The following is a 25645-nucleotide window of genomic DNA, read 5'->3' on the forward strand; positions in this document are numbered from 1 at the left end:
GATGGACGGGTCACATCGTCCGCATGCCCGATACGAGACTCACAAAACAAGCGCTCTACTCGGAGCTCCGGCATGGCAAGAAAGCCCTAGCTGGGCAGAGGAAACGCTTCAAGGACACCCTGAAAGCCTCCTTGTAAAAGTGTAACATCCCCATCGACACCTGGGAATCCCTGGCCCCAAGACCGCACAAAGTGGAGGAGAAGCATCCGGGAAGGCGCCAAACACCTCGAGTCTCTTCGCCGGGAGCAAGCGGAAGCCTAGCACAGGCAGCGCAAGGAGCGCACGTCAACCCAAGCACCCCACCCACCCGCCCCTTCAACCACCGTCTGCCCCACCTGTGACAGAGACTGTAGGTCCCGCACTGGACTCATCAGTCACCTGAGAACTCATTTCTAATGTGGAAGCAAGTCATCCTCGGTTCCGAGGGACTGCCTAAAAAGAGAAGCAGATAGGGTTCAAAGGCATTTATTGGCTTTCTTGGAAATTAAGCATACAATGACAACTATTATTACCAAGAATCACACATATACTTAGAGTCACACTGACAAGACTTCACCGTGTCACAGGTTTCGAGCTCGAGAGGACCGGCTGGGAAAGGTATGTCGAATTGCGAAGTGTCCATTGAAACCCCCCCATCTTTTTGTACCTTTCTGTTTTAACTCTGCCTTCGTGAGCCACGTTACCTCATGCAATTAGCTGCAATAACTTTGGTTTTAACAAGAATCATTCCCCAAGCCTTCAGCTTGATTGCACAGTCAATCAAGTCACAACTGGAGACGATCACAGGGCACAATGGCCCTCTTCAGGGACGTTACACAGCTGTCCTTGGAGTTTGTGGCCTCTCCTTATCGGCTGCAACACTGACTGGCTGGAATTCCTTTTTGTCTAAACTATCCTTCTAATAGAAGCTTACTTAACAGGTAAAAGCTAAAAGTTAATATTTAAAAACGAACCGTTTCCCGACACTATGTCCACATTGATAATGGAAACTTTCTCTGTAAGCAGCCCCTCCACTGGCGGGTGAGTGTAACTGAAGCGTAATAATTTTACACCTCCGCTCCCAGGTCCCACAATCATGCGTGGCAAATATAAGGCAGTGAGAATAAGCTGAGCAGACAAGCAGACTGCTTGAGGGAGTGCCTGACAACTATAAACCCGAGTAGGTATCCGTGACAAGACCTCATTTTGTAACAGTTGCCCACCCTGTTGGACACAGGGTGTCTTCAGTGCAATGGGCTGAGAGGGCGCAGAATAATTGATACCAAGGATTTGTAAAATGTAATTCAGTCTCCATTTTGATGTCATACATTAGTTTTATATCAGGTGGACGTAAAAGATCCCAAGGCACTATTTCGAAGAAGAGTAGGGGAGTTATCCCTGGTGTCCTGGGGCCAATATTTATCCCTCAATCAACATCACTAAAAGCAGATTATGGCCCAGAAATTCGGGTCGGGGGCTTCCCGCGGGTGCAAGCCCCCGACCTACACTTACATATCGCGCTGACATTTGAAGACTGGGCCTGCGTGGATTTCCGGTCTGTGGCCCGGTTCAGCTCCCGGCGCGCTGTGCGTGCGTGATCCAGCGGCGTACTTAGTGCGATGAGCCGGCTGGGATCACGTGAGCACTGGGCAACCAATGGGAGTTTACAAAAGTCCATTCATTCGTTAGACATAAGACCTGTCAAACGCATGAAAAGTACGGGCGCCCAAAACACGACTTAAACTTTAAATAAAAGTTAAAAAAACATTCCAATAATTAAATTAACTATTAATAACTTTAAAAAACTATTTTAAACAATTATTCAAATTTCTGCCCAAATTATTTTTTCACGAAATCGGGTCCAAAAATACACTTACCTTACTGTAAATTCTTTAAAAATAATAAACCTGTGGGAAAAAAATTCTAACTTTAATTATTAGACCACTTACCTTATAAAACTAAGTCCTTATGTCTGCTTTTTTCATTCGTAAAAAGTGGAGGCCTTCATGCATGGACAAACCTGTCAAAAAAAAACGAAGTTCAACGCGTCCGCGCTGCCTGAAACGTCGCAAGGGAACCGCCTCTTAACCCCTTGGTTCAGAGGAGAGGAAATGCTGGTTTTCCGCGCATGCGCTGTGCATGCTGAAATCCGGCACTTCCAACGGGCCCACGCGTGAGTACCCCGTCCGTACTCACGCGTTGGGACCAGAATTACTGGGCCATTATCTGGTCATTATCACATTGCTGTTTGTGGGAGCTTGCTGTGTACAAATTGGCTGCTGCGTTTCCTACATTACAACAGTGACCACACTTCAAAAAGTACTTAATTGACTGTAAAGCGCTTTGAGATGTCCGGTGGTCATGAAAGGCGCTATATAAATGCAAGTCTTTCTTTATTTCTATATTCCATTATAAATTCCTATCTCCACATTTATAATGGAAACTGCTGAGTAAAGTTTTTTTAATTAGTTCTCGGGATGTGGGCATTGCTGGCAAGGCTGGCATTTATTACCCATCCCTCACTGCCCTCAAGAAGGATGGTGGTGGGCTTTCTCCTTGAGCTACTGCAGTCCATGTGGTCCCACAGTGCCGTTATCAAGGGAGTTCCAGGATCTTGACCCAGCGACGATGAAGGAACGGCCGATGTATTTCCAAGTCAGGATGACGTGTGACTTGGCAAGGAAGCTGGAGCTGATGATGTTCACACAATGTTGCCGCTGTTGTCCTTGTTAGGGGTAAAGGCCACGGGGCGCAAGGTACTGCTGAAGTAATCTTGGTGAGTTGCAGCAGATAGTACGTACTTCAGCCACAGTGCGTTGGTGACATCCATGTGCTCCTCGCGGCAACCTTTCCCCATTATAAATGCCAATGTCCACATTTATATTCCTCATCCCCTCCCTATCTCTCTAACCTCCTCCAGCCCTACAACCGTCTGAGATCTCTGCACTTCTCTAATTCTGGCCTCTTGCGCATTCTGAATTTCCATCACTCCACCACTGGCGGCCGTGCTATCAGCTGCCGAGGCCCTAAGCTCTGGAATTCCCTCCCTAAACCTCTCCGCCTCTCGACCTCGCTTTCCTCCTTTAAGACACCCCTTAAAACCGACCTCTTTGACCAAGCTTTTGGGCACCTGTCCTGATAGCTCATGTGGCTTGGTGTCAAATTTTGTCTGATAATGCTCCTGTGAAGCGTCTTGGGACATTTTAAGAGTGCTATATAAATGTAAGTTGTCCTGTAACAAGGATTAATTAAGAGGGGGAAAATAGAGTATGAGAGTAAACTTGCAGAGAACATAAAAACTGACTATAAAAGCTTCCATAGACATGTAAAGAGAAAAAGATTGGTGAAGTCAAGCGTAGGTCCCTTGCAGTCAGAATCAGGGGAATTTATAATGGGGAACAAAGAAATGGCTGACCAATTAAATACATACTTTGGTTCTGTCTTCACAAAGCAGGGCTCAAATAACCTCCCAGAGATGTCAGGGAACATAGGGTCTAATGAGAGGAAGGAACTAAATGAAATCAGTATTTGTAGGGAAATGGTGTTAGGGAAATTGATGGGATTGAAGGCCTATAAATCCACAGGGCCTGATAATCTACATCCTAGGGTACTTAAGGATGTGGCCCTAGAAATAGTAGATGCATTGCTGGTCATCTTCCAAAATTCTATAGACTCTGGAACAGTTCCCATGGATTGGAGGGTAGCTAATGTAGCCCCACTATTTAAAAAAGGTGGTAGAGAGAAAACGGGAAATTATAGACCAGTAAGCCTGACATCGGTAGTGGGGAAAATGCTAGAGTCCATTATAAAAGATGTAATAGCAGAGCACTTGGAAAACAGTGACAGGATCGGACAAAGTCAACATGGATTTACAAAAGGTAAATCGTGCTTGACTAACCTACTGGAATTTTTTGAGGATGTAACTGGTAGAATAGATAAGGGAGAACCAGTGGATGTGGTGTATTTGGACTTTCAGAAGGCTTTTGATAAGGTCCCGCATAAGAGATTAGCGTGTAAAGTTAAAGCACATGGGATTGGGGGTAAGGTATTGACTTGGATAGAGAACTGGTTGGCAGACAGGAAGCAAAGAGTTGGAATAAATGGGTCTTTTTCCGAGTGGCAGGCAGTGACTAGTGGGGTACCGCAGAGATTGGTGCTAGGACCCCAGCTATTCACAATATATATAAATGATCTATACGAGGGAACTGGATGTAATGGGGCAGAAATTCCTCCCCAAACGCGTGAGTACGGAAGGGGTACTCACGCGTCTGGCCGGAGGAAATGCCGGTTTTCAGCATGCACAGCGCATGCGCTGAAAACCGGCATTTCCTCTCCTCCAACCCAAGAGTTGAAGAGGCTAGCGCATGCGCTGTAGGGGGCAGCGCGTGCGTCTTGGATTTCCTCTGTTTTGGGGGATTTGCGCATGTGTAAAGGCCTCCGGTCTTTACGCTTGTAAAAAGCACACGTAAGTATTTATTTTTACAGGTAAGTGGTGTTTTAGTGTAATTTAGAATTTTTTTTCCCACAGGTTTATTATTTTAAAGAATCTACAATAAGGTAAGTTTAGTTTTAAACCGTTTTTATTAAAAAATTTATTTTTTTCAAAAAAAAGACTTATTGTTTAAATTATTTTTTTAAACTTATTTATACTTAATTTAATGATTGGGATGTTTTTTAAATTTTTATTTAAAGTTTAAATAGTGTTTTGGGCCCCCGTAGTTTTCATGAGTTTGACAGTTCTTACTCTCAAACTCATGAATGAACCTTCCCCTCCCCTGATTGGTTGTACAGTGCTCACCTGATCCTAGCCGGCACATCGCACTAACTACGCCGCTGGATCAGGTAAGCACTGCGCGCTAACATCTGAACCGGGCCTGTGACAGGAAATGCAAGCAGGCCCGGGCTTCAGATGTCAGCGCGCAGGGTGAGTGCAGATCGGGGGCTTGCACACGCGGGAAGCCCCCGACCTGAATTTTTGGCCCAATATCTCCAAGTTTGCAGATGACACAAAGCTGGGAGTGCGTGTGTGCTGTGAGGAGGATGCCGAGAAACTCCAGTATGATTTGGACAGGTTGGGTGATTGGGCAGATGCATGGCAGATGCAGTATAATGTGGATAAATGCAAGGTTATCCACTTTGGTGGCAAAAACAGGATGGCAGATTATTATCTGAATGGCAATAGATTGGGAGAAGGGGAAGTGCAACGAGACCCGGTGTCCTTGTGCACCAGTCACTGAAGGTAAGCATGCAGATGCAGCAGGTGGTTAAGAAGGCAAATGGTATGTTGGCCTTCATAGCAAGAGGATTCGAGTACAGGAGCAAGGATGTCTTGCTGCAGTTGTACAGGGCCTTGGTGAGACCACACCTTGAATATTGTGTGCAGTTTTGGTCACCTTATCTGAGGAAGGATGTTCTTGCCATGGAGGGAGTGCTGCGAAGATTCACCAGACTGATACCTGGGATGGCAGGAATGACGTATGAGGAGAGATTGGGTCGATTGGGCTTATATTTGCTGGAGTTTAGAAGAATGAGAGGGGATCTCATTGAAACATATAACATTTTAACAGGGCTAGACAGACTAGATGCAGGAAGGATGTTCCCGATGGCAGGGGAGTTCAGAACCAGGGGTCACAGTCTAAAGATGAGGGGTAAGCCATTTAGGACAGAGATGAGGAGGAATTTCTTCACCCAGAGAGTGGTGAACCTGTGGCATTCTCTACCACAAAAGGCAGTTGAGGCCAATTCATTAAATATATTCAAGAAGCAGTTAGATATATTTCTTGAGGCTAAAGGGATCAAGGGATATGGGGAGAAAGCAGGGGCAGGGTACTGAATTTGGATGATCAGCCATGATCTTATTAAATGGTGGAGCAGGCTCAAGGGGCCGAATGGCCTACTCCTGCTCCTATCTTCTATGTTTCTATGTTGTTGTTGTAGAGGTCACGGGGAGCGAGGTGCTGTTGACCTTGGTCAGTACCTGCAGATAGCACGCACTTCAGCTGCAGTGTGCTGGCGACGTCCGCGTGCTCCTCGCGGCAACCATTCCCCGTTTGAAATGCCAATGTCCACATTTATAATGGAAACTTGCTATGTAAACTAGTCACGCTGTAATGACAGCCTCTCAACAGTGGTGGTGCTGCAGAGCCTTCACTATGAGGGGAGCGGATCACAATCTGCCAAATTTGGCGGGGGAGGGGGGTTCCCATTATTCAGGTGGACAGAGCAATTTAGAATGGGGAAAAAATGATAGGAAGAGCCCAAGATATTTAATTTGCTAGTAATGAAGGACCTTCAGCAATAGGCTGATCTTGTTAGAACCCAGGTTAAAAATATGACAATTTGTGTTGTACGCATGGATGCACGAGTGGGTTTAATTTTTTTCTTAAAATATTAATCGATAATAGGAGCCGCAGCTATTTAAAAGCTGATTGCAGCCGATTTCTATAATTACTGCTCCTGAGCAAAGCTTCCCTGGGCGAGAGGATGATGGATCTGGGATGGAACCCACCATCAGCGCAGAGGGAAGAGAGTGAGGGTCTGAAAGGGGGAGAGGTCAACCCCCGCAAACCCGCAAACCCGAAGGCAGTCGGAGCAAATATTAGTGATGTGTGTTGGGGCCCCTCTCCTGAGGGGGGCTGCGGGGTGGATTGCCTGGTGGGTCTCCCCCCCTCAAGTCCCTGTTCACCCCCCTCTGGCCCAAGTGGAGAGTGCCGGCTGCTGGTGGATTGCGCTACACTGGCTCCGCTGGCTGGCTTGTTCCACCAGCCCCTCAGCCCCCTTTCCCCAGCCAGTCTGCTGCTCGCCTTTCTCTTATTATATATATATATACATATACAGTATATATCTCTCTCTCTCTTTCTCTCTTTGCCGTTTTTTAACTCCTGAATTTTCTTGCCTCGGTGAGTAATTTTACTGTCTGTGACGTTTTGATTTTTTTTTTAAAAAGACCAAGAACATTCCCTGCTTTTGGTCATTTTGTTAATGCATTTCCTTAACCAAAAAAAATATAGATAGATGGGGAGGGGAAGAAACAGTGTGTGTGTGTGTGTGTATATATAAAATAATAGTTTCTGTCTTGCACTTGTGATGCACCAGATACAAGTATGAATATATCTATACGTGTGTGTGTGTGTGTGAGAGAAAATAATTTTGGGATAATTAATATGCAATGTTAAGGGAAATATCATATTGCACATATTCCAGACCGTGTATGTGCAACTATCCAGATTTTTGATAGTTACACACACACAGCCTTGAATGTGTGCAATATCCCATTTTGATTTTTCCTTTTTTCTCTCTCTAATGTATTTTTAATTAGTTGTGTGTATATATATTCCCCCCCCCCCCCCAACCCTCTACAAATAATAATGTGCCAACTGGATGCAATTGTTTTGAACGACTTTTAACAAAATGCAATTTTATTGCTTAGGATCTTGCGATTTCTTTTTTTTGTGCCTTTTTTTAAACCCCCCCTTCAAAAAAAAAAGTTTGTCACTTTCTTTCTCGGTTGGTTGTGTTTTTGGCAGATGATTTCTCTCTTTTTTTTAAATGGAGTTGCTGTGGCTGACTGAGGGAGCGAGGGGTGTTGTGGAGATGGTGGTTCTATGGAGAGAGAGAGCGAGGGAGGTTTTTTTTTAAATTGTAGCAGTCTTGCTTGTTTTTAGCAATCAGCTGCTATCATATTTTCTACATATAACAAAGGCAACTGTAAAAAAAAAACTCCTGACTGGTACGTAGCATATTATTATTGCATTAAAAAAAAATTAAAATGTGATGCTACACATCTCTTAGATTTAAAAGTGGAAGTGGTGTGTATGAGGTGTCGACGGAGGTGTTCAAATGAATGGACAATAAGATTGCATTTTGCTATAGAGACAGCTTTGAAAGGTCATTCTTTCCTCCCGAGACTTTGAGGACAGTTACTCCCTGTCCCCCACTGAGAGCAGGAAGGCAATTTAAAAATGTTAGAGGAATTTTTAAAGGGGCACTGCTGCCCTTGTGTGGAAATATAAGTGGCAATTTTTTTCATTTTTCTCTTTACAAACACTGGACATATCTTGAAAATTGTACCGAAATGTGTTACTTAGTGCGGATATCAATGTGGCAAAGGTAACTCTTTTTTCCCCCCTCAAAAATACCAGGTTTGGCAGCGATTATCCAATAAGGTCATGTCCAAAGAGCATAGAACCTTTCCCCCAGGATGGGCATTTGGAAAACCATCCCCATAATTGGTTTTTGAAGGTGTATGAATCTCCACATACGGCTCAATGAGTGATGGGGTTGGTTCCTGCGTGTTGCCGTGGTCGTTGCTATGGGTGGGCCTGCTGGTTTGCTGTTGCCACAGGCAACCGGATTTAGGGCTGCATTCACACTACAACGATATGCTCCAGCGTGAAGCAGTTTAGTTTCGTGCGGACACTGCGGTTAGAGTGTGAATTCGAGCCTGTACCCACCCCCCACAGCCTCATCGGGGTCATAGAAACATAGAAACATAGAAGATAGGAGCAGGAGTAGACCATTTGGCCCCTCGATTCAATGCGATCATGGCTGATCATCCAAATTCAGTACCCGGTCCCTGCTTTCTCCCCATATCCCTTGATCCCTTTAGCCTTAAGAAATATATCCAACTCCTTCTTGAATATATTTAATGAATTGGCCTCTACTGCCTTCTGTGGTAGAGAATTCCACAGGTTCACCACTCTCTGGGTGAAGAAATTCCTCCTAATTTCTGTCCTAAATGGCCTACCCCTTATCCTTAGAATGTGACCCCTGGTTCTGGACTCCCCGACCATCGGGAACATCCTTCCTGCATCTAGTCTGTCCAGTCCTGTCAGAATTTTATAAGTTTCAATGAGATCCCCTCTCATTCTTCTAAACTCCAGCGAGTAAAAGCCCAATCGACCCAATCTCTCCTCACCTACCTGACACTGGAACCAACTGATTGAGACTTCCCGGAGAAGGTCGTCTCACTCCACTTCCCTTCGGACTCAGTTCGGGCCTGGGCAACCCCGATCGCGACTCCAGGTTCAGTGTCAGCCCGAAGCAGATTCAGCTTGGCATCGGTGCCGAGATTGTGGAGTGGGCGTGCTCCCGTGGTAACTTTCTCTGGGATGCTCCAAGGCCATTCTAGAGTGGGTAGTGTTGCCATTGCCAACCCTCCAGGATTTCCCCTGGACTCTACAGGAATTAAAGACTAGTCTCCTGGACACAGATGCAAGCTACCTGTCATAAATCTCATCATTCATCAAGAAACTACTCGTGAAATAATGCTGGATGGCCAGCTGGTGGCGCCGTCCAAGGAGTATAAGTACTCGGGCGTGGGCCCAGCTTGCCAGGGACATTTTGTAAGACAAGGAACTAGTGAAGTACAACTAGACCTCCATGTTCTGAAACAAGTTGATTAAAGCCTTATGCTCAAACCAAGTGCGTAGTGCGTTTTATTACGTCACTACCCCCAGGAGAAATAAATCATGGGGCAATTTATTCATTTGGTGTTCATTAATTATACGGGGGTGGGGGTGGAGATAAAAGGACTGTTTTGACTTTATAGTCAAGAGTCATCCAATTGGGTAATGAAGAGTCCATTCACTTTCCGATTGGCTGTGGGAAGGCGGGTCACCACGAGGATGGACATGTCGGGTGACCAATGGCGGGAGTGTGGGGGCGGGGCATTTGGAGGCAGGGGGTCATGTGATAAAACTCCAGGAATGCGGCCAACCAGAGTTGGCAACCCAACTTCCAGGGTTAGTGGTTGAGGCAGAAACTATTCAAGATTTGTTTGGGAGAGGTGGATGAAGGGAAAGGGGCTGAAGGGGTTTGGGAACAGGGTGGGTAGATGTGATTAGAACTATTTGTTTGCATGGAGGGGAAAGGCCGACATGGACAGGTTGGGCCGAATGGCCAGTGTCCATGTTGTAGCTTCTATATAGAAACATAGAAAAACATAGAGAAATAGGAGCAGGAGTCAGCCCTTCGGCCCTTCGGCCCTTCGAGCCTGCTCCACCATTCAATATGATCATGGCTGATCCTCTATCTCAATACCATATTCCCGCTCTCTCTCCCCCAAACCCCTTGATGCCTATATTTCTGTGATTGTGTTACCCGGACAGAGGAACATCTGGTAGGAATGGGTGACACTACCAATCCTGCTAACAATGGCCCCCTGACTAAAAGTTGTTTAATTTGAGAAAGCTAATTGTAGGACGAGACCCTTAACGTGCAGGACGCCATTAAGGTTGAAAGGAGTAGGTGAGAGAGTGAGGTAAATCAAAGAGTGGTGGTTCGGGGACACCAAGGTTAGGTTTTAAAAGCCTTGTAGAAGGAAGATGAGATGGGGGGGGAGGGTAGCAGCTCCCCAATTTGGAGCCTCTAAGAAAGAATGAGCTAGAGAAGAAGACAGTGTAATGAGCCTTTTTTGACTCAGCAGGGTGAAGATGCAGGGAGGAGGAAGACTGTGTAGACTTATAGGGGTCGATTTTCCCGCAGGTGCGGGGAATTGTCGGGTTCCCCGAATGCCGGGGTTCCCACACGAATCTAAATGGGTCTGCCACATCGATGCAATTTTCCCTCAATTGGCCAATTCTTTTCCAGCGTGTGGGAAGCCTTGCTAATTGACTATTTCCAGTCAGAAAGCCCCACAGTATGATGTCATCATTCGTGGTGCTTTCAAGGTCCATAGCAAGCACTGCATCCTCTGAAGGCTTCCAAACGAACCATACAGGATGGCAGAGGAGCCTGCAGCAGCTGTGGCCAGTGCCAGACCCCGAGCTGCCTCCAAATTCGACGAGGCTTCACTGCAGGCATTATTGGATGGGGTTAGGGCCCACAGGGAGGTCCTCTTCTCTAGGTCAGGGAGGAAGAGGCCTCCCACTGAGACCAAGGCTGCATGGATGCAGGTGTCAGCAGATGTCAACTCGCTGGGAGTCATCAGAAGAACCTTGGCATTACATCTCTAACTCCTTCCTTTACTCCCCCACAGTACCATCCAGAGCCCCCGTCCCCACTGTGGAGGAGGAAGAGGCTGTGCAGCCAGACTCCTCAGAGGAAGCTTCAACCTCTGAGAGCGCAGCGTCAGCAGAAGTAAGCGCACCCAGCACCAGCGCAGACATTCACACCTCGGGGGGACCTTCGGGACATAGAGTAGTGTTGTCACCTGGTGTTTCACAGCTCACAAGTGAGCATCAGCAGATTGTGGAGACAGGGACAGTAGTAGAGAGTCCTCGTCGGAGTGCGCAGGACTCTGCCAGCTCAGCTCAGCTGCATGTCGACCCTCTGCCTCTGGGTCCATCCGCAAGAGAAGAGGTAATGGATCTCCATGCACAGATGCAGGAGTCACTGGCAGGTTTTGTCTCCAGGGTCGCTGCGAGTGTGGAGCGAATGGAGGAGTCCATAGTGAAGATGAGCTGAGCCTTTGTGGAGTCATTGGCACATGAACGCATCACCATGGAAAGGATGGCAACCTCCATGGAGGAGATAAGTCGCCAGGGTATGGAAAACATGGTGAGTGTTCATAATAGAATGACATCTCTTGAGGAGCGATGGGCATCCATTGAACAGAGAAACCAGACCTTCATGGAAGTCCTTATGAGTAGGACTGCCAGTGCAGATACGGGTCCCCATGGCCCCCTAAAGCGCAGCAAGGTGCTCTCAAGCCACTTCCAAGCGCTGGCCCCTTCTGGCCTGTGCAGCTTCAGGTGAGTGAGCAGCAGCCTGGTGCTCCTGGTGCTCATCCTGCTGTTCCTGGTTCTGCTGCTGCCGCCTCTGCTGCTGGAGATCCTCTAATGGCATGAAGGGAAGGGAAAAAAGGCGTCCCATACTTCTGGTAGATGCCTCTGTTGAGGAAGCGCTGAGTGAGGGTGCCAAGAGGTGCTTCCCAGGAGCTCACATTGGAGATGTGTGTGAGGCTCCAACCTTCCACAGCTGTGCGTAAGCCTGGAACAAGTTGCCCCAAGCCTGAAATAACAAGGTCCTGCAACCTACAAATGTTGTCTAATTAAATCTCTTCTTTCCTGATTGAGCTGCAGCTGATAGTAAGCAAGCCGATATTGTTCACGCCAGGTTTCATCAGCGGGGTTCCCACCAGGCATGTTTAGCATGGGAAAAGGCTGAAAATAGCAAGGGCCCCTTAAAATGGCATTATAGGTACCAATTATTGGTGATTAGGCTGCCTAAAGACCAGTCCCGCCTGCTGCGGGTGGGACTGATTTGGGTCAGATTGAAACACCGAGGTGAAAGTCGGACGGGGGGGGTCGCGACCCCCTATTTTTGTGATTTCCCCCCCCCCCCCCCACACGCCTGAAAGCCCGCCTGACGGCTCCAGAAAAATCGGCCCCATAGTGTCAGCCTTGACTCAGTGGGCAGCACTCTCGCCTCTGAGTCAGGAGGTCGTGGGGTCAAGCCCCACTCCAGAGACTTGAGCACAAAATGCAGGCTGACACTCCCAGTGCAGTGCTGAGGGAGCGCTGCACTGTCAGAGGTGCCGTTTTTCAGATGAGATGTTAAACCGAGGCCCCGTCTGTCCTGTTAGATGGACACTAAAGATGCCAAGGCACTATTTCGAAGAAGAGCAGGGGAGTTCTCCTTGGTGTTCTGGCCAATATTTATCCTTCAACCAATATCACTAAAAAGCAGATTATCTGGTCATTTATCACATTGCGAATTGTGGGCGGTTGCTGTACGTAAATTGGCTGCCGCGTTTCCTACATTACAACAGTGAACATAAGAACATAAGAAATAGGATCAGGAGTAGGCCATACGTCCCCTTGAGCCTGCTTCGCCATTCAGCAAGAACATGGCTAAACTTCTACATCAACTCCACATTGTTCACTCCTGTTAAATGGGGCAGGCATGATAACTGGCCTGTTGCGGAAGATATGTCCCCATTTCCCACTATCCCACTCAATGCCACTCTGTACTGTCCAAATGGGCAAAACGTACATAAAGGGTAGAGTTAATGGAACGATCTCCTGGAATCCACCAGCAGCACCAACCGGGGAACGCACTTTTGTCAGTCCTTCTGGTGTCAACATAAGTGTGTTCGGGGGGGGCGGGGAATGGAATTCAGCGCCTGGGATGGTTTCTGTATAACTGACCAATCAGCTGATCTTCCCGCCTTGGGACTCCTGCAGTCTTTGGTTTCGAACGTGCCAGTTACAATGGGGCAGTAGAGCAGTATGACTGCCAGTTCTGGGTGGTTCCTTGGGAGCTGGTAACCTCAATTTCCTATTGGAGGTGAAGTTTTCCAGTTTATTAAGCTATCTCCATTTGTACTGATTTAAATGCACTGTAAGCAATGTTCCCTCTCATTTATCTTTCATGCGCGGGCCCTTTAAAGATGCGCGGCCACGAAGCGCGGTATCCGTTCCAGCGGCAGCAGCTGGTGACGGCCTGCGCGGGACCTCCCGATCGCTGCATGGCCGCGCACCTTAGGGGGAACATTGATTGTAAGTCAACTCGGCATCTAATGCAGTGACCCCCTGGAAAGAACTGTTTCTTAATGGCCTCTTTCCTCCATCTCCCGTGTAGCCACATTCCCAAATAGGATGGGTGCCTGGGGATAAATGCATGTTTCTCCAAAACCGAACAATAGTTGTTTTTCTGGTTTACAAAAACACTCAGTCCTTTAAAGGAGTTAACCGAATATTTTCCCTGTAAAGCCCTGATAAGAGTGCTGCTTCTTTAAGAGGCGAGCCCGTTATTACCTGGTGTCTTATTCAGCAGAACCTTACCTTTACTGACCTTTGAGGTTTAATATTCAATATCGGAAATGATGCAATTAGTCAGTCAGATATTAGTTAAAGAGGTGAAAGAATGTGTGCAGGTGCCCTTAAAAAAACAATGCATTTATATAGCGTTTTTAACATCAAAAAACATGCCAAGGGACTTCACAGGAGCATAATCAGACAAAATTTGACACAAAGCCACATATGAAGATATTAGGGCAGGTGACCAAAAGCTTGGTCAAAGAAGTAGGTTTGAAGGAGCGTCTTAAAGGAGGAGAGAGAGAGGTAGAGAGGCAAAGAGGATCAGGGAGGGAATTCTGGAGCTTAGGGCCTAGGCAGCTGAAGGCACAGCCGCCAATGGTGGGGCAACAGAAGTGGTGGATGGCCAAGAGGCCAGAGTTGGAGGAGCGCAGAGATCTCGGAGGGTTGTAGGGCTGCAGGAGGTTACAGAGATAGGGAGGCCATGGAGGGATTTGAACACCAGGATGAATATTTTAAACTTGAGATGTGCGGGGACCGGGAGCCAATGTAGGTCCGCGTGTAGAGGGGTGATGGGTGAAGGAGACTTGGTGCGAGTTAGGATAACGTACAGCAGAGTTTTGGATGAGCTGAAGTTTATGGAGGGCGGTAGGTGGGAGGCCAGCCAGAAGTGCGTTGGAATAGCGGAGGTAACAAAGGCATTTATGAAGATACCAACAGACGGTTGAGGCAGGTGCGGAGACGGGTGATATCTACAATTCACAATTCACAATTCAAATCGCTTTATCGGCATGACAAGTTACATCCTATGTTGCCAAAGCATCAAAATACATTTATGGTTTACCACATAAACGCAGTTCTATTCATACAGTACATAAACAGGTATATCCCTGAGTGTATAAATATACATTCGCATTGTTTATATACACTCTTTTCCTAGTTCACTGGTTGGCTCTCTGTTCATGGCAAGCTGTAACATAGCGTGCCGCCAGTGTTATACAGCTTCTCTCCTCTCCCAGTAGGAATGGGAGTTTTTGGTTGTCATTCAGTTATCTAACTAACAGAAAACAGAGAGTCGGGATAAATAGGTCATTTTCCAGTTGGTAAACGGTAACTAGTGGGGTGCCACAGGGATCAGTGCTGGGGCCTCAACTATTTACAATCTATATTAATGACTTGGATGAAGGGACCGAGTGCACTTTAGCCAAATTTGTGAAGTTGTGAAGAGGACACAAAGACCACACCTGGAGTACTGCGTACCGTTTTGGTCTCCTTATTTAAGGAGGGATATACTTGCATTGGAGGCAGTTCAGAGAAGGTTCATGAGGTTGATTCCTGAGATGAAGGGTTGACTTATGAAGAAAGGTTGAGCAGGTTGGGCCTATACTCATTGGAGTTTAGAAGAATGAGAGGTGATCTTATTGAAACATAAGATACTGAGGGGGCTCGACAAGGTAGATGCAGAGAAGATGTTTCCCCTCGTGGGGGAATCTAGAACTCGGGGGCACAGTTTCAGAATAAGGGGGCACCCTTTTAGAACTGAGATGAGGAGGAATTTCTTCTCTCAGAGGGTCGTAAATCTGTGAAATTCTCTGCCTCATAGAGCTGTGGAGGCTGGGTCATTGAATATATTTGTTGGAGATAGACAGATTTTTGAATGATAAGGGAGTCGAGGGTTACGGGGAGCGGGCAGAGAAGTGGAGCTGAGCCCAAGATCAGGTCAGCCATGATCTTATTGAATGGCGGAGCAGGCTCGAGGGGCTGAATGGCCGACTCCTGCTCCTATTTCTTATGTTCTAATGTTTTTATATCGCAGAGGTGGAAGTAGGCGTTCTTGGAGATGGAGAGGATCTGGAGCCAGAAGCTCAGCTCGGGGTCAAATAGGAATGCCGAGGCTGCATACAATCTGGCTCAGCCTCAGACAGTGGCCAGAGAGGGGGATGGAATCGATGGCTAGGGAATGGAGTTTGTGGCGGGGACTGAAGACAATGGCTTCGGTCGTCCCAATGGAGGATATCACGGCTCATCCGGGTCTGGCTGTCGGGCAAGCAGTCTGACAACAGCAGACTTAAAGGGGCCGCGGTGAAATCCAGATGTCTGAAGAGACTTTCACGGCTCGTCTGGTTTATGCGGTTGCCGTTGACAACCACATAGAAACATAGAAGATAGGAGCAGGAGTAGGCCATTCGGCCCCTCGAGCCTGCTTCGCCATTTAATGAGATCATGGCTGATCATCCAAATTCAGTACCCTGTCCCTGCTTTCTCCCCATATTCCTTAATCCCTTTAGCCTTAAGAAATATATCTAACTCCTTCTTGAATATGTTTAATGAACTGGCCTCCACCGCCCTCTGTGGCAGAGAATTCCACAGGTTCACCACTCTCTGGGTGAAGAAATTCCTCCTCATTTCTGTCCTAAATAGCCTACCCCTTATCCTTAGACTATGACCCCTGGTTCTGGGCTCCCCGGCCATCGGAAACATCCTTCCTGCATCTAGTCTGTCCAGGCCTGACAGAATTTTATAGGTTTCGATGAGATCCCCTCTCAATCTTCTAAACTCCAGTGAGTATAAGCCCAATCGACACAATCTCTCCTCATACGTCATTCCTGCCATCCCAGGTATCAGCCTGGTGAACCGCACCTTTGACGGCAGTGCCGTAAGGTAAATGTGGTTCTGCCGTTGCCAAACCCCAGGGCTGCAAGACCCATCTCAGCAGCACCTGTGTGGGGGGGGCGGGGGTGACTGCCTATTTAAAACATAAATATATTCTCTGGAGTTTAGCAGAATGAGAGGTGATCTGATTGAAACGAATAAAATTCTTAGAGTGCTTGACAGGGTAGATGCTGAGAGGTTGTTTCCCCTGGCTGGAGATTCTAGAACTAGGGGGCACAGTCTCAGGATAAGGGGTCGGCCATTTAGGACTGAGATGAGGAGGAATTTCTTCACTCAGAGGGTTGTGAATCTTTGGAATTCTCTGCCCCAGAGGGCTGTGGAGGCTCAGTCGTTGAGTATATTCAAGACAGAGATCGATAGATTTTTTGACACTAAAGGACTCAAGGGATATGGAGATCGAGCTGGAAAGTGGAGATGAGGTAGAAGATCAGCCATGATCTTATTGAATGGCGGAGCAGGCTCGAGGGGCCGCGTGGCCGACTCCTGCTCCATGTCCGTAAATGCCCGCCTGGAGGTGGCCTGAGCTTTGGCCAGCGATGTGGGTTCCCATTGCTGGCTATCACTGCCATTCCCCTAGCCAACAGGGGATGGTTTGACGGACAGAAATAAAGCTGCGAACGAAGGGTTTGAAAGCAGTGAGCGTGCGCGTGCTTACACATAAACAGTTGTTTGTTGCTGTGGAATCCTCAGTGTGGCATCCACAGCACTAACAGCCTCGGGCTATGTACATAACTGATTCTACTTGAAAGAGGCCTGCAATAATTAATCTCCAGCGTACTTTACTTGTGCCGGGTGCTGCATTCTGCAATGAGAGCTCAGACAAATGTGTTTTGTGGGGAACATATATAGAACAGGGTATTTTTAACTGCTCTCTTGGTTAGCCTTGATGAGAAGCTTAAGTTGCATTGCAACACCTCGATTTTAAACATCGCATCCTTGTTTTCAAATCCCTCCTCGTCCCTCCTCCCTAGCTCTGTAACCTCCTCCAGCCCCACAACCCTCCGAGATCTCTGCACTCCACCAATTTTGGCCTCTTGCACGTCCCTGATTTTCTTCGCCCCCCCATCATCGGCGACCTGGGCCCTGAGCTCTGGAATTCCCTCCCTAAACCACTCTGGCTCTCTATCTCGCTCTCCTCCTTTTAAGACCCTGCTTAAAAACTCCATCTTGTCCTAATACCTCCTCGTTGTCAAATTTTGTTCGATAGCGCTCCTGTGAAGCGCCTAGGGGGTGTTGTTGTTGTAATAATAGTGTCCTTTGATATGCACAAATCTTTATTACATAAGAAATAGGAGCAGGAGTAGGCCATACGGCCCCTCGGGCCTGCTCCGCCATTCAGTAGGATCATGGCTGATCCGAACCTAGACTCACGTCCACTTCCCTGCCCTCTCCCCGTAACCCCTAATTCCCTTATCAGCTAGGAAACTGTCTATCTCCGTTTTAAATTTATTTAATGTCGCAGCTTCCACAGCTCTCTGAGGTAGCAAATTCCATAGATTTACTACCCTCTGAGTGAAGAAGTTTCTCCTCATCTCAGTTTTGAAAGGGCAGCCCCTTATTCTAAGATTATGCCCCCTAGTTCTAGTCTCACCCATCAGTGGAAACATCCTCACCGCATCCACCCGATCAAGCCCCCTCACAATCTTATATGTTTCGATAAGATCGCCTCTCATTCTTCTGAATTCCAATGAGTAGAGGCCCAACCTACTCAACCTTTCCTCATAAGTCGACCCCCTCATCTCCGGAATCAACCGAGTGAACCTTCTCTGAACTGCCTCAAGAGCAAGTATATCTTTTCTTAAATATGGAAACCAAAGCTGTACGCAGTATTCCAGGTGTGGCCTCACCAGTGCCCTGTATAACTGAAGCAAGACTTCCCTGCTTTTATACTCCATCCCCCTTGCAATAAAAGCCAAGATTCCATTGGCCTTCCTGATCACCTGCTGCACCTGCATACTAACCTTCTGTGTTTCATGCCCCAGGACCCCCAGATCCCTTTGTACTGTAGCACTTTGCAGTTTCTCTCCATTTAGATAATAACTTGCTCTTTGATTTTTTCTGCCAAAGTGCATAACCTCACACTTTCCAACATTATATTCCATCTGCCAAACTTTTGCCCACTCACTTAGCCTGTCCATGTCCTTTTGCAGGTTTTTTATGTCCTCCTCACTCATCGCTTTCCCTCCCATCTTTCTTCCCTTTAACAAGATTGGCATTTGCCGCCATTACGCTGGAGTGTATCGAACCCGATTGAACGTATAAATCTGCGGATAAAAAGACGCTGTCGCTGTCTACCAGGGTTTTTTCCACGCTTGTGCGGGAATTTGATCATTTACACATGCAAAAAAATACTAGCGTCATCAATCACAGCCTCCAGCAGCTCATTGAACGACGCAGCTCATTAAACAATTGCTTTAATGATCCACCCTGAGCTGCTTCCTTTTATATTATGACAGACTATGATGGCGAGATGGAGCTGCTCTCCTTCAAGGGCCTGATGCGGGCTGGGCGCAGTTCTATGGGTATTGGGACCAGTAGAATAGTGGTTATGTTACTGGACTAGTAATCCTAAAGGTCTAGACTAATGATCCAAAGATATGAGTTTAAATCCCACCACGGCAGCTGGGGAATTTTAAAATCAGTTAATTAAATAAATCTGGAATAATTTTTTTTTTAAATAAGCTAGTGTCAGTAATGGTGACCATGAAACTATCGGATTGTTGTATAAACCCATCTGGTTCACTGATGCCCTTTAGGGAAGGAAATCTGCTGTCCTTACCCGGTCTGGCCGATATGTGACTCCAGACCCACAGCAATGTGGTTGGCTCTTAACTGCACCTCTGAACTGGCCCAGCGAGACACTCAGTTGTACCAAACCGCTACAAAAAACAGTGGTTCAAGAAACATAGAAACATAGAATAATAGAAGATAGGAGCAGGAGTAGGCCATTCGGCCCTTCGAGCCTGCTCCGCCATTCAACGAGATCATGGCTGATCATCCAAACCCTAGCACCCGGTCCCTACACCGACAGCCATCCCACCCAAGCCCTATCCCCGTAACCCCACGTATTTAATCCCCCCTAACACTAAGGGCCAATTTTTATCATGGCCAATCAACCTAACCCGCACATCTTTGGACTGTGGGAGGAAACCGGAGCACCCGGAGAAAACCCACGCAAACACGGGGAGAATGTGCAAACTCCACACAGACAGTCATCCGAGGCCGGATTTGAACCCGGGTCCCTGGCGCTGTGAGGCAACAGTGCTAACCACTATGCCACCGTGCTGCCCACCACCAGCTTCTCAAGGGCAATTAGGGATGGGCAATAAATGCCGGCCTTGCCGGCGACGCCCACAACCTGTGAACGAATTTTTAAAAAACTGGCTGCCCTCTGACCCTTGGCTACCCTCTGACCCTTGGCTACCTTGCTTAAATGACCATTCTTCATGTGTCACCCTAGCCATTGAGTATTTGGCAAGGAGCATTATAACTAAGGCTGACTCTCCTCTCGCTTGAGATGCACACACATGCACGTTCTGGCCAGGGCTCACTGGATAATGATCAGAAAGAGGAAGCCTGGGTGATTGTTCCCCTTATTCACACTGGGGGCACTGAGGCCAAGTGTCCCCCCCCCCCCCCCGGCTGAGATCACAAGATAGTTATGTAGGAACGGGAGGAGGCCATTCAGCCCCTCAAGCCTCTTCCACCACTCAATTAGATCATGACAGATCTGTGCCTCAACACCATCTACCCGCCTTGGTTCCGTAACCCTTAATACCCTTGCCTAACAAAAACCCACCCCCCCAGCCTCAACAGCTTTTTGGGGGGGAGAGTTCCAGATTTCCACTTACCCTTTGTGTGAAGAAGTGCTTCCTGACATCACCCCTCAACGGCCTGGCTCTAATTTTAAGGTTACGCCCCCTTATTCTGGACTCCCCACTACCAGAGGAAATAGCTTCTCTCCATCTATCCTATAAAATCCTTTAATCATCTTAAACACCTCAATTAGATCACCCTTTAATCTTCTATACTCGAGGGAATACAATTGCAGATGATCACTTAATGTTGGATCCTGTGCCCACTTTATATATACCTAAGTTAATATTTTTTAAAGTTTGTAAATTTGAATTCACCACTGTTTCCAGCTGCAGAGACTCCAAGGCTCCGCTGTCTGTCACATGGGCTGAGGAACAGGTGTAGTTCCTTGTGTTGAATCTGCTCCGTGCACCCTAACCCAGGCTGCAGGCCGTGCAGGATTATTACAAAGAGCGCAGCTCGCTCCTTCCAATCATTTTAAGGCTGGTTATTGCTGGTTAATTGACTGAGGTTGGATCGGATCCAGGTTAATAACCCAGAATCTACTCCAGGAAGGAAGCCTACTCGGCCCTGCCTTTCACCTTTATATAGGACCTCCCCAAAACACCTCACAACCAATGAATTACTTTTGAAGAGTAGTCACCGTTGTTATGTTGGCACATGCACCAGTCAATTCGCCCACAGCAAGGTCCCAGAAACAAAGAGCAATGAGATGAGTAATCTGTTTTAGTTGAGGGATGAATGTTGGCGAGGACAATTTCTTCAAATAGTGCAGTGAGATCTTTGACATCCACCTAAACAGGCCATTCGGCCCATCGTGTCCGTGCCGGCCTACAAAGAGCGATCCAGCCTAACCCCACTTTCCAGCTCTTGGTCCGTAGCCCCGCAGGTTACGGCACTTCAAGTGCATATCCAAGTACTTTTTAAATGTGATGAGGGTTTCTGCCTCTACCATTCTCTCAGGCAGTGAGTTCCAGACCCCCACCACCCTCTGGGTGAAAAAAGTTCTCCTCAACTCCCCTCTAATCCTTCTACTAATTACTTTAAATCTATGCCCCCTGGTTATTGACCTCTCTGCTAAATTCTGGCTTAACCTCTCTGCTCTTATATTCTATGCCTCGGCTAATAAAGGAAAGTATCCCGTATGTCTTCTTAACCACCTTATCTACCTGTCCTGAGACCTTCAGGGATCTGTGGACATGCACTCCAAGGCCCCTCTGTTCCTCTACACTTCTCAGTGTCCTACCATTTATTGTGTATTCCCTTGCCTTATTAGCCCTCCCCAAATGCATTACCTGACACTTCTCTGGGTGGAATTCCATTTGCCACTTTTGTATGCCAGATGAAATTATAAGTCAGCAATTGAATAATGTCAATTAAATTCTCATGCATGCCAATGAATCGACTTTATTGCTGAAAGCTCAGACTGGAATTCATTCTTTGAAGGGCATGAGCACTTATTTCATTCATATCTAAAACGCTGACACGTCCTACTCCATCGCCCATCCATGAAGAGCCTCCCCATGTGAGGAGCAGCCCCACTCATCAGCTGTAAGTTCACTCAGGTTAATGTTGCGAGCTGCCATCAGGGGTCAGGCCGGGTGAGGAGAGTCGGGTCAGGGTTGGATTACACATAGAATTTACAGGCCATTCGGCCCAATAGGTCCATGCCGGTGTTTATGCTCCACACGAGCCTCCTCCCACTCCTCTTCATCTCACCCCATCAACACATCCTTCTATTCGTTTCTCCTTCGTGTACCTGTCTAGCTTCCCATTAAATGGGGGATGGGGATGTGGGGAGGGAGAGGGATGGGGAGGTGGGACTGGGAAGGGGAGGAGGGGAAGGTGGGGGAGGGGAGGAGGGGGAGGGGAGGAGGGATTGGGAACGGGAGGAGGGGAGGTGGGGAGGGGAGGGGAGGAGGGACTGGGAACGGGATGTGTGGGGAGGGGAGGGGGAGCCGGAGGGGAGGAGGGGGAGGGGAGGTGGGATTGGGAACAGGGGGAGGTGGGGGAGGGGGAGGGGAGGTGGGATTGGGAACGGGAGGAGGGGGAGGTAGGGGAGGGGAGGGGAGGAGGGACTGGGAACGGGGTGTGGGGGAGGGGAGGGGGAGCCGGAGGGGAGGAGGGGGAGGGGAGGTGGGATTGGGAACGGGGAGGTGGGGGATGGGGACGGGGAGGGGAAGTGGGATTGGGAACGGGAGGAGGGGGAGGTAGGGGAGGGGAGGAGGGGGAGGTAGGGGAGGGGAGGTGGGGAGGGGAGGGAAGGGGAGGGAAGGTGGGGAGGGGGAGGGGAGGGGAGGTGGGGAGGGGAGGGGAGGTGGGGAGGGGAGGGGAGGTGGGGAGGGGAGGGGGAGGGGAAGGAAGGGGAGGGAAGGTGGGGAGGGGGAGGGGAGGTGGGGAGGGGTGGGGGAGGGGAAGGAAGGGGAGGGATGTGGGGAGGGGGAGGGGAGGTGGGGAGGGGGAGGGGAGGAGGGAGTGGCTAGTTTCCATCCCATTTATGTTACTTCAGAAATTCCGATGGGGTGAGGGGGGTGGGGGGTGGGGGGGAATGAGCTTTTCGCCACCCCCCAATGTCCAACTATGGAATCATGCCCAGGGGGGTCAATTCCTGGGATACCCCGAGTATCCCGATCCGTGGCCCCTCCTCAGGCTCAGCAGTTGGCAGCTTAACCTCTCGAGGAGCGGAGAGTTCTCCCCGGTGTCCTGGGGCCAATATTTACCCTTCAACCAACATCACTTTAAAAACAGATTATCCGCTCATTATCTCATTTCTGTTTGTGGGAGCTTGCTGTGTGCAAATTGGCTGCCACGTTTCCTACATTCCAACAGTGACCCCACTTGGAAAAAGTACTTAATTGGCTGTGAAGTGCTTTGGGACGTCCCGAGGTTGTGAAAGGCGCTATAGAAATGCAAGTTCTTTCTTAAGTTCTTGCCCCCTCCTCTTCTGAAGGCTGGGGACGTGCAAGGAGTGCCAGCTGCCCCTCCAGTATCTCGCCCAGTTGGTCATTGGTCCAGAGGGCAGCCCAACCCTGTCCTCACCCGCCAACCCCACGTATCACAGTTTCTCGCGGGGTGGGTGGGGGTTCACTCGACATTGAACAAGGGAGAGGGAGTCCTTGGATAGTGAGCAGTAAGGAGAGGACTGGCTGCTTATTATTCCCCCTCCTCATGGGTCTGACCTACTGCTGTCCTGGCAATGATCAGCGAACCCATCGCAGACTGGGGCGGAAGGCAGTGCCTGACTGTCAACGATCAATGTCAGTCGGCAATAGGGAAAGAGGCTCCTTCTGATATCACAAAGCAGGTGGCTGCACATAAAATGGTGAGAATCTTCACTGATTCTGAAATTAATTAAATTGCAGGACATAAATAACACGAAGATTGACTATAAAACGTTGCCGCTCGGGGTGTAGATGACATTAAGGGTGCAATGGTGCTAAAAGACTTTAGACATTAAAACACATTTAATCCTCCCACCTCTGCTCACGTGTGATCAATTCCTCATAAAACACCGATTGTTTATTATCATTTTAAATGGACAGAAAATCCATTTTTTTATGATTTAGTTAACAGGGCTCGGAGGCACAGCAAGCTAACGCATTGTATCTTCCCCACTGGCAATTGGAGTTGAATTCAACACATTCTCTCTTACTGCCTGACTGTCTCTGTCTGCCTCTCTTGCTCACTGTCTCTGTCTTTGACTCTCTCTTTATATCTGTGTGTGTATCGTTCCCTGTATATATCCTGTCGCTCTCGCTCATTCTGTCTCTTGCACACTGTCTCTCCCTGTCTCTGCCTCTCTCTTTGACCCTCTCTTTATGTCTGTGTGTGTGTCTTTCTCTCTATATATATATTCTCTGTTGTTCTCGCTCATTCTCTTTCTTGCTCACTCTGTCTCTCTGTCTCTCTCTGTCTCTTTCTGTCTCTTTGACTCTATGTCTGTCTGTGTGTGTGTCTCTCTCTGTCTTCGTCTCTCTGTCTCCTCCTCTTTGATTCTCTCTCACTTTATATCTGTGTGTATATATATATACATATTCTCTCTCACTCTCTCTGTCTCTTTGACTCTCACTTTATATCTGTGTGTGTTTCTCTCTCTCTCTATATATCTATTTGTTAACCTCTCTGTCACAATCTCTCACTTCCTCTCTCGCTCTATCTCTCACTCTCCCACTCCCTCTCTCGCTCACTTTCTCTCTCCCTCTCTCTCTGCTGACTGCTTTATGGCGAGTCCCAACCCAATTCCCAGTGGACCAACGCCTACAGCAGCAACGTTGCTCACAGACTGGTACTAAAAGTGGCAGCCGCCTAGGCAGAGGTCAGGGGTCAGGGGTCAGGGGCCTGGTTTGGGATCATGGAAGTGCCGGTGAGGCGCAGCAGAGAGTTGTTCTCCTGCTGTCGAACCCAAGGCCCATGGCTGGGACCCCCCCTCAGTTTGCTCTGCGCCTGCCCCCATGCTGGGGTACAAGAAGTGCTTCTGTTGTTCAAAGGAAAGGTTCAGACTGAGGTAGGGTCGCCCACTCTGGTTGGACGCGAGGTTTCATCACATGACCTCCCGCCTCGAACCGCCCCCCCCCCCACACACCCGTCATTGGTCCATCCTCCAGGCGCACTGCCTCCGCACGGCCAATTGGAAAGAGAACAGGCTCTTTGGCCCCGATATTTATGGGGAGGGAGTGGGATTGGTGGGTGGAGGAGAGAGAGCCTGTCAGGAGCCGGGAATTCTAGGAACGCTGCCGAATTTAGCGGCAGGACCTCATTATAATTTTTTTTTACTCCGAGAGGCCGACTGGCAGCTGTGCAGGAAAAGCCTGCGGTAGAAGGCCGCAACCAGGGACTGCTGAGGAGAGTCCTGAGCAATTGGAGAAGATCGGGGCTTTGGAGAGGGGGGGCGGGGTAGGTCTCTGAGTACAGCAGCGCGGAGGAAGGGAGAGTTCACGAGGGGAGAGAAGAAGGGGGAGAGAAGGGGGGGAGAGAAGGGGGGAAAGAAGAAGGGGGGAGAGAAGAAGGGGGGAGAGAAGAAGGGGGGGAGAGGAGAAGGGGGAGAGGAGAAGGGGAGAAGAAGGGGGAGAGAAGAAGGGGGGGATAAGAAGGGGGGAGGAGAAGGAGGAGGAGAAGGAGGAGAGAGAAGGGGGGAGAAGAAGAAGGGGGGAGAAGAAGGGGGGAGAGAAGGGGGGAGAAGAAGAAGGGGAGAGAAGAGGGGGGGAGAGAAGGGGGGAGAAGAAGAGGGGGGGAGAAGAAGAGGGGGGGAGAGACCGAGATCATGGGGAGGGTCGGCGAGGGAGAGAGAAGCCTGAAGATGGCGGCAGGAGGTTGGCTTGAGGGGCCGGGGTGGGTGGGGATGCAGTCCTGCTCCTCCTGGCCCACGAGCAGGGCTGGAAAAGCACTTACCCGCTGGATCCGGCAGCCCCCGCCTCCCTTCAGCTGCCAGGTTTCCCGAGCCCTGGGAAAATCGGCCCGCGGTTGTTAAATCCACACGG

General features: G+C 48.6%; 1 protein-coding gene across 1 annotated transcript in view; it reads left to right on the top strand.

Moving 5' to 3' along the window:
• The first annotated feature begins 6698 nt into the window (after positions 1-6698).
• The window catches only part of raly (RALY heterogeneous nuclear ribonucleoprotein), a 247391-nt gene continuing 228444 nt past the window's right edge, over positions 6699-25645 (top strand). Inside the window, 1 exon segment of the mRNA XM_086005855.1 lies at positions 6699-6878. The gene's annotated coding sequence lies outside the window, so the exon portion shown is untranslated.

This window comes from Somniosus microcephalus, chromosome 13 (assembly GCF_052327205.1).
Source record: "Somniosus microcephalus isolate GS21.2 chromosome 13, FLI_Smic_1.0, whole genome shotgun sequence".
Classification (NCBI taxonomy): domain Eukaryota; kingdom Metazoa; phylum Chordata; class Chondrichthyes; order Squaliformes; family Somniosidae; genus Somniosus; species Somniosus microcephalus.